Here is a 10,410-nt window from a genome sequence, read left to right on the forward strand (position 1 = left end):
AGACCTTAAGAAAGCTATAACATCGGGATGAATACATTATTATAATTTCTAACTATGCTGCCTTTCACATGTAGTGCTTCTTTGGCCTACTGTAGTCACGTGAACATCAGCCTCTCCTGTGCCCATTTTAGTCCTACATTGTGGCCTCAATTATTTGTTTCTATTGTAATATCCATCATTAGAAGTCATGTGATGACACATATATAAACTAAAATCCTCTTGAGAACAGAACTTGCATCTTCTTCTCAAGAACAAGCCAAGCCCCATCACATAGTGGTAAGGGATATTCAGCAGTTAGTGAATCAATAGCCAATTTTCATTTCAACATCAAGATTTTATTAAAGTAAGTTCATGTTGGCCTCAGACAACATGGCCACCTTCTGAATAGGCAGCCAATCATACAAGATTCTAGGGGACAGGGCCTACATAATTCTTTGGGAGCAATGACAAGTTTTGTGCAGAAGTCTCCTAAAGCTTAACAGTAAGTTAAAGTCGTGGAATTAACTGAGTGAGTGAAGCCAGGTCCACATTGAGCCTATATCCTCTCTGTTCTCGTTGCTGCTGTGGTGTTTTCCAGTAGGTATTTATGTTTTAGAAATATTAACCTTTCAAATTTGTGGTAGCATTACCATCAATTCTAGATAACCAAATTTGAGAAGTTCTTAATGAATTCCATTACCAACAAAAATAGGAATTCCTTGTATTTACACTGTATAATTTACAATTACTTTACCCTCTTCTGCAGGCTGAGCAGGTCCATGATGGACTTAAGGACCAGGTAGCCAAGAAGATTACAGGAATATCCACCTCTCTTCAACTTGCTCCTATGTTAATTTGAGGATTAGAAATATAAGGTCAATAAGTATGATTTGTTCCTGTTGCCTGTACAGTTACCACAGACAGTATGGCATAAACATAAGGCTATTGTGTTGAGAGGCTTTCAGACAGGTGTCTAATTCAAATCTTCCTTCCTTTCTTTAAACTGTGCTACCCATTTCAGCAGCCAGGGCCTCCATGAGACCTCTCTTGTTCATATTGTATTGTAATTAGTTTTGATGTATTCAGAGTTTTTCTTCTCCTGGGAAAACAAAGACATAGCCTCAAATCCACTGTAATACCTTACTTGTCTTCTATTCTAATGTTAAGATATCCTGGTACTACACAGGTTCATTTAACACAGCAGAAATTTTTTTTTAATAATTCAATGCCTTCGAGCAGCTATTGTTCCTGGTTCACTAGCATTAGAAATCTTCAAGTTAAAAACATATTGTTCATTCTATTTCTGCGGGCCCTTATCTTTCATCTTCTTTTTTTTTTAAAGCATGTCTTTTAATGTAAAATTAGATGTTTCCAAAATAGCTCATCCTATAGGATTGTGAAGAATACCTGTAATATGTTTCTGTTATATCATGTTACTTTTCATTTCATTTTATTAGAAATATAAGCAGGTGAGTTATCAGTTACAACTTTTGACGAGAGCCCCATAGAAAGTTTTGTTTCTAATAAATATGCAATTTTGTCATTATTAATATGTATTTTAATTATTGTTTTCTATTCATTACAAAATATTATTAGTATTTACTTTAATAGTATTAAATATCGCCATTTATAATTAAATACTATCATTTATTATTGTTATTTAATAATAAATAATATTGAATATTACAGAATATGCCCTTTCTTATTTTTTCAAATATATTTTCCCTCATCTTTACGAAACTTGGCATTTCTTATTTACATTTCAATTGTTATTCCCTTTCCCAACTTCCAGGACAACATCCCCCTAACCCCTCCCCCTTCCCCTCCCCTTCTATATGGGTGTTCCCCTCCCCATCCTCACCCCATCACCGCCCTTCCCCCAACAATCACATTCATTGGGGGTTTAGTCTTGGCAGGACCAAGGGCTTCCCCTTCCACTGGTGCACTTACTAGGCTGTTCATTGCTGCCTATAAGGTTGTAGTCAAGGGTCAGCCCCTGTATACTCGTTGGATAGTGGCTTAGTCCCTGGAAACTCTGGTTGGTTGGCATTGTTGTCCATATGGGGTCTCAAACCCCTTCAAGCTCTTTTAGAACTCGCTAAGATTCCTTCATTGGGGGTCCCATTCTCAGTTCAGTGGTTTAAAGATGGCATTCGCCTATGTATTCGCTGTATTCTGGCTGTGTCTCTCAGGAGAGATCTACATCCGGTTCATGTCGGTGTGTACTTCTTTGCTTCATCCATCTTATCTAGTTTGGTGGCTGTATATGTATGGGCCACATGTGGGTCAGGCTCTGAATGGGTGTTCCTTCTGCCTCTGTTCTAAACTTTGCCTCCATATTCCCTCCCGAGGGTATTCTTGTTCCCCTTCTAAAGAAGGAGTGAAGCATTCACATTTTGATCGTCCGTCTTGAGTTTCATATGTTCTATGCATCTAGGGTAATTCAAGCATTTGGGCTAATAGCCACTAATCAATGAGTACATACCATGTGTGTTTTTCTGTGATTGGGTTACCTCACTCAAGATGATATTTTCCAGTTCCATCCATTGGCCTATGAATTCCATAAAGTAATTGTTTTTGATAGCTGAATCATATTCCATTGTGTAGATGTACCACATTTTCTGTGTCCATTCCTCTGTTGAAGGGCATAAGTGTTCTTTCTAGATTCTGGCTATTATAAAGAAGGCTGCTATGAAAATAGTGGAGCATGTGTCTTTGTTATATGTTAGGGCACCTTTTGGGTATATGCCCAAGAGAGGTATAGGTGAGTCCTCAGGTAGTTCAATGTCCAATTTTCTGAGGAGCCTCCAGACTAATTTCCAGAATGGTTGTACCAGTCTGCAATCCCACCAACAATGGAGGAGTGTTCCTCTTTCTCCAAATCCTTGCCAGCAATTGCTATCACCTGAGGTATTTTTTTTTTATTAACTTGAGTATTTCTTATATACATTTCGAGTGTTATTCCCTTTCCTGGTTTCTGGGCAAACATCCCCCTTATCCCTCCCCCGCCCCTTCTTTATGGGTGTTCCCCTCCCCATCCTCCCCCCATTGCCACCCTCCCCCCAACAATCTAGTTCACTGGGGGTTCAGTCTTAGCAGGACCCAGGGCTTCCCCTTCCACTGGTGATCTTACTAGGATATTCATTGCTACCTATGAGGTCAGAGTCCAGGGTCAGTCCATGTATAGTCCTTAGGTAGTGGCTTAGTCCCTGGAAGCTCTGGTTGCTTAGCATTGTTGTACATATGGGGTCTCAAGCCCCTTCAAGCTCTTCCAGTTCTTTCTCTGATTCCTTCAACAGGGGTCCTATTCTCAGTTCACTGCTTTGCTGCTGGCATTCGCCTCTGTATTTGCTGTATTCTGGCTGTGTCTCTCAGGAGAGATCTACATCCGGCTCCTGTTGGCTTGCATTTCTTTACTTCATCCATCTTGTCTAATTGGATGACTGTACATGTGTGGGCCACATGTTGGGCAGGCTCTGAATGGGTGTTCCTTTTGTGTCTGTTTTAATCTTTGCCTCTCTATTCCCTCCCAAGGGTATTCTTGTTCCCCTTTTAAAGAAGGAGTGAAGCATTCACATTTTGATCATCTGTCTTGAGTTTCATTTGTTCTAGGCATCTAGGGTAATTCAAGCATTTGAGCTAATAGCCACTTATCAATGAGTGCATACCATGTGGGGTTTTCTGTGATTGGGTTACCTCACTCAGGATGATATTTTCCAGTTCCAACCATTTACCTACAAATTTCATAAAGTCATTGTTTTTGATAGCAGAGTAATATTCCATTGTGTAGATGTACCACATTTTCTGTATCCATTCCTCCGTTAAAGGGCATCTGGGTTCTTTCCAGCTTCTGGCTATTATAAATAAGGCCGCAATGAACATAGTGGACCATGTGTCTTTTTTATATGTTGGGGCATCTTTTGGGTATATGCCCAAGAGAGGTATAGCTGGATCCTCAGGCAGTTCAATGTCCAATTTTCTGAGGAACCTCCAGACTGATTTCCAGAATGGTTGTACCAGTCTGCAATCCCACCAACAATGGAGGAGTGTTCCTCTTTCTCCACATCCTCGCCAGCATTTGCTGTCACCTGAGTTTTTTATCTTAGCCATTCTCCCTGGCGTGAGGTGACATTTCAGGGTTGCTTTGATTTGCATTTCCCTTATGACTAAAGATGTTGAACATTTCTTTAGGTGTTTCTCAGCCATTCGGCATTCCTCAGCTGTGAATTCTTTGTTTAGCTCTGAACCCCATTTTTAATTGGGTTATTTGTCTCGCTGCAGTCTAACTTCTTGAGTTCTTTGTATATTTTGGATATAAGGCCTCTATCTGTTGTAGGATTGGTAAAGATCTTTTCCCAATCTGTTGGTTGCCGTTTTGTCCTAACCACAGTGTCCTTTGCCTTACAAAAGCTTTGCAGTTTTATGAGATCCCATTTGTCGATCCTTGATCTTAGAGCATAAGCCATTGGTGTTTTGTTCAGGAAATTTTTTCCAGTGCCCATGTGTTCCAGATGCTTCCCTAGTTTTTCTTCTATTAGTTTGAGTGTGTCTGGTTTGATGTGGAGGTCCTTGACCCACTTGGACTTAAGCTTTGTACAGGGTGATAAGCATGGATCGATCTGCATTCTTCTACATGTTGCCCTCCAGTTGAACCAGCACCATTTGCTGAAAATGCTATCTTTTTTCCATTGGATGGTTTTGGCTCCTTTGTCAAAAATCAAGTGCCCATAGGTGTGTGGGTTCATTTCTGGGTCTTCAATTCTGTTCCATTGGTCTATCTGTCTGTCTCTGTACCAATACCAAGCAGTTTTTATCACTATTGCTCTGTAATACTGCTTGAGTTCAGGGATAGTGATTCCCCCTGAAGTCCTTTTATTGTTGAGGATAGTTTTAGCTATCCTGGGTTTTTTGTTATTCCACATGAATTTGCAAATTGTTCTGTCTAATCTTTGAAGAATTGGATTGGTATTTTGATGGGGATTGCATTGAATCTGTAGATCGCTTTTGGTAAAATGGCCAATTTTACTATATTAATCCTGCCAATCCATGAGCATGGGAGATCTTTCCATCTTCTGAGGTCTTCTTCTATTTCTTTCTTCAGAGTCTTGAAGTTCTTATTGTCCCTTATTGTTATTGAAGACCAGCTATAGCCCGTGGTGGTCTGATACGACGCATGGGTTTATTTTTATCTTTCTGTATCTGTTCATGCTTGTTTTATGACCAATTATATAGTCAATTTTGGAGAATGTACCCTGAGGGGGTGAGAAGAAGCTATATCTTTTTGTTTTAGAATAGAATGTTCTATAAAAATCTGTTAAGTCCGTTTGGTTCATGACTTCTCTTAGTCTGTCTTTGTCTCTGTTTAATTTGTTTCTATGACCTGTCCATTGATGAGAGTGGGGTGTTGAAATCTGCTACTAATATTGTGTGAGGTGAAATGTGTCTTTTGAGCTTTAGGAAGGTTTCTTTTATGTATGTAGGTGCCCGTGGATTTGGAGCATAGATATTTAGGATTGAGAGTTCATCTTGGTGGATTTTTCCTTTGATGAATATGAAGTGTCCTTCCTTATTTTTTTTTGATGACTTTTAGTTGAAAATCGATTGTGTTCGATATTAGAATGGCTACTCCAGGTTGCTTCTTCAGACCATTTGCTTGGAAAGTTGTTTTCCAGCCTTTCACTCTGAGGTAGTGTCTGTCTTTGTCTCTGAGGTGTGTTTCCTGTGGGAAACAGAATGAAGGATCCTCATTGCATATCCAGTTTATTAATCTATGTCTTTTTATTGGGGAGTTGCGACCATTGATGTTGAGAGATATTAAGAAATAGTGATTATTGCTTCCTGTTATATTCATATTTGGATGTGAGGTTATGTTTGTGTGCTTTTCTTCTCTTTGTTTTGTTGCCAAGACGATTAGTTTCTTGCTTTTTCTCAGGTGTAGCTTACCTCCTTATGTTGAGCTTTACCATTTATTATCCTTTGTAGCACTGGATTTTTAGAAAGATATTGTGTAAATTTGGTTTTGACATGGAATATCTTGGTTTTTCCACCTATATTAATTGAGAGTTTTGCAGGATACAGTAACCTGGTCTAGCATTTGTGTTCTCTTAGGGTCTGTACGACATCTGTCCAGGATCTTCTGACTTTCATAGTCTCTGGTGAGAAGTCTGGTGTGCTTCTGATCGGTCTGGCCTTTATATGTTACTTGACCTGTTCCCCTTACTGCTCTTAATATTCTTTGTTTTGTGCATATGGTGTTTTGGCTCTTATGTGACAGGAGGGGTTTCTTTTCTGGTCCAATCTATTTGGAGTTCCGTATGCTTCTTGTATGTTTATGGGCATCTCTTTCTTTAGGTTAGGGATCTTTTCTTCTATGATTTTGTTGAAGATATTTACTGGTCCTTTGAGCTGGGAGTCTTTGCTCTCTTCTATACCTGTTATCCTTAAGTTTGGTCTTGTCATTAAGTCCTGGATTTCCTTTATGTTTTGGACAAATAGCTTTTTCTGTTTTACATTATCTCTGACAGTTGTTTCGACGGTTTCTATGGAATCTTCTTCTCATGAGATTCTCTCTTCTATCTCTTGTTATCTGTTTGTGATTCTTGTATCTACTGCTCCTTGTCTCTTCTTTTGTTTTTCTATATCCAGTGTTGTTTTCCTGTGTCCTTTCGTTATTGCTTCTATTTCCATTTTTCACTCCTTTACCTGATTGATTATGTTTTCCTGGAATTCTTTCAGGGAATTTTGTGATTCCTTTCTATAGGCTTCTACTTGTTTATTTATGTTTTCTTGCATTTCTCTAAGGGAGTTCTTCATGTCTTTCTTGAAGTCCTTCAGCATCATGATCAACTGTGATTTTATATCTAGATCATGCTTTTCTGGTGTGTTTGGATATTTAGTGTTTGTTTTGGTGGGAGAATTGGGCTCTGATGATGCCATGTAGTCTTGGTTTCTGTTTCTTGGGTTCCCGTGCTTGCCTCTTGCCATCAGGTTTTCTCTGGTGGTACCTTGTTCTGCTATTTCTGACAGTAGCTAGACTGTCCTATAAGCCTGTGTGTCAGGAGTGCTGTAGATCTGTTTTCCTGTTTTCTTTCAGCCAGTTATGGGAACAGAGTGTTCTGCTTTCAGGCGTGTAGTCTTTCCTGTCTACTGGTCTTCAACTGTTTCTGTGGCCCTCTGTCCTGGGTCCACTAGGCAGGTCACTTGGAGCAGAAAAGTTGGTCTTCCCTGTGGTCCTACAGCTCAAGCTGCTCATGGGGTGCTGCTTTTGAGCTCTTTGTGAGTGCTGCAGCCAGGTGGGTCTGTGCTGCCTTTTGTTGGAGCCCCCGTGTACCAGGGTCCAAGATGGCGTTAGATGTTTTCCTCTGGAGTCAGAATGTGGGCAGAGTGTACTCTCTTCTGGCTTCCCAGGCATGTCTGCCCCTCTGAAGGTTTAGGTCTCCCTCCCACGGGATTTGGTTGCAAAGAACTGTTCACTGATTCCCTTCAGGTCCGGGCGGTGTCTAGCAGTCTTATTTATAATAGCCAGTAGGTGGAAAGAACCCATGTGCCCTTCAACAAATGAATGGATTCAAAAAATGTGGGAAATCTACACAATGGAGTACTACTCAGCTATCAAAAACAATGACTTCAAGAAATACTTAGGTATGGATGGAACTGGGAAATATCTGGAGTGAAGTAAGAAAACTCTCAGCACTTGAGTCCTCCATTGCATATGTGTACCACATTTTCTGTATCCATTCCTCTGTTGAGGGATCTCTAGGTTCTTTGTAGGTTCTGCCTATTATAAATAAGGCTGCTATAAACATAATGGGGCATGTGTCCTTGTTGTATGTTTGAGCATCTTTTGGGTACATGCCCAGGAATGATATGTCCTTAGCTAGTACAGTGTCCCATTATCTAAGGAATCTCCATGACATTGTAAAATTATTAAAAATGCTGCCTTCCCCCCACCACTATATCTGGCACTGCAGTGCCCCAAGATATCTGGTAGACAGCTTTGTCTCAATCAGCAAAGCCTCTCACCTGCTTTGCTCCATAGCACATGGGCGATGGCCTCTCTCTGAGCCTGGCAACAATCTCTCACCCATCCAGTTCCCAGAAATATACATCTCAATTCCATTGCGACTTAGTGTCCAAGCTGCCACATACTCCCTTAAACTTAATTCACCACAAGAAAGAACCTACGACACAATATCCTTTGATCCAATTGATAAGATATAATTTTCCACCTAAACATACAAAGACCTATACACATCCATCCCTTAAGAATATTAATAACAACCTGTAAATACGCAAAGTGGATCTTAATGTCAGTCTCCATGTTCTTTTTGAGGCTTCTCTTGTCTTCCCATTCCAGTCTCCTCTTCCCACAATCTTTTCTCCAGCCCATCCTTTCTTCTTGTCCAATGACAGGCCTCATTCTAACTTATATCTGCCCTCACCTGCATAGTGATATCATCCCATATTTCACCCTTTTTGTCTAATTAAAAAACTTTTCTCTGGGTTGGGGATTTAGCTCAGTGGTAGAGCGCTTGCCTAGCAAGCGCAAGGCCCTGGGTTCGGTCCCCAGCTCCGAAAAATAGAAAAAAAAACTTTTCTCTCAAATATATACTGAGTACAACTATTACCATTTCATAATTAAAATCATAAAATAAATATAACACCCAGTCCAACATTTTATCTGATAAACAGAACATTTTGTTATCCATTCCAGCTAAAGAAAGGCTTAAAATCTATGTTATGTCCTGGCTAGCCTCTATACTCTGATAACTATCTAATAAAATATGTATTTTCAGAGTTAAACATCCCGATAGGCTATGAGACTATAATAAGTCTTCAACACCGTCAGAAATCTGAGAATGACCAAATATCTATACACTTAGGAAGCCTAACACGGCTTCCAGAACTAAGAGATTGTAGGAACAAATCTCCACTAGCACAGTCTTCTATTAGCAACATGTGAGCCCAAGTCTTCAGCCTTCTGGCCCAAAATCAACTGACAGACTCTTGAAATGCAGAAGCCTCAAACGGCTGATAATTCTGGCTTGATAGAGAATATCAGTCAACAACTATTTTGCATAAGGTGTCTCTTGTTGACAGTATTAGTCTGCAGATGAAACAGGCAGTTTCTGTCCAGTGGCTGCCTAGCCACAAAGTATTGCCTCACCTGGAGGTAGAGATGCTCAATTTCTTTGTTAAATCCACCAAAGTGGAACTGTTAAGAGTAGATACGTCTCAACCAAAGATAAATGACTTTACATTTTATATTTTGTGGATTTATGACATTTTTGAACACCATCTATCTATATAAGCTAATCTAGACTTTTGTCCATTAAGTATTGTATTATCTTGAAAGTATCCTAACAAACTTAGAGCCATGAATTTGCTATTTGGCCCTTAACTCACATGTGTAGTCAACTCAGAAGTTTGTAATAGCATCTATAGAAGTACTGGCTCTAAACCTTGTACATTTAAACTTTTTTTAACAAATAAATTCTATACCAAAGCAAAGATATGATTTTAGCTTAGTTATCAAATGAGTTTTGGCTGTACAACTCAATCTAGGTAATTCCTCCCTGTTAAATTACAATCATTTCTAGATTTCTCATAAAAACAACCTTAGAATAACCACTTTCAGCCCCCCCCAAAGTCCAGGGAATTGGGGCTATGACTCTTCTATAACTTCTTCAAGTTGTACATGGTCACAGAGATATCCTTGAGGGTAGGTGGTAGGAAGAATGAAGCAAATGCTGTAGCCAGATGGTGTATCCTGACTGGATCCAGCTGAAAGTCCTTGAGACCAGGAATCCAAGTAGGCACACTCTGAAAAATACAACACTCAAGACAAAAGTTTAGAATTGGGATATCTTTTTGTTTGATTCTCTTGAATCTAGCTTTTCAGGCGGTCTCCCTCTCTCAAATCTGATCATTATGACTCTGTGAGGTTTTCAGAGCCTAATCACACTTTTTAAAAACACAAAAACAAAACCTTTTACCCAGAATACTGTGCTCCTTAGCCTGTAATGAGGAAAGCTTGTATCTTGCACTCTCTCCCAGAATAATATAACCATAAAACTCAAAGTCACATTCATTATGAAGATTAAACAATTTTTCAAAAAGCAATTAAGCTAAACAATAGTGTATAAGCCTGATAGGCTTTTGTAATCTGTCATATCAGGCAATTAACCCAAAATTCCCATGGAGCCCACATTAAGATAATCTGAGCTTCCTGTGTGGTAAATATCAAAAATAACCAGAAACCCTCCCTAGCTGGCATCAGTGAGTCATATGGCCTTTACCAGGGTGATTCATAAAACAAACTAAACACCTTCTATCAATTCCAATATCAATAAGCAACTTTTCAAACCAGGACTTTAACCCAAAATCTATCAATCTGTCAAGCCCTCTACCAGGAGTCTCAGATTTTTATTT

The sequence above is a fragment of the Rattus norvegicus genome, chromosome X, assembly GCF_021556685.1.
Source record: "Rattus norvegicus strain SHRSP/BbbUtx chromosome X, alternate assembly SHRSP_T2T, whole genome shotgun sequence".
NCBI classification, from domain to species: domain Eukaryota; kingdom Metazoa; phylum Chordata; class Mammalia; order Rodentia; family Muridae; genus Rattus; species Rattus norvegicus.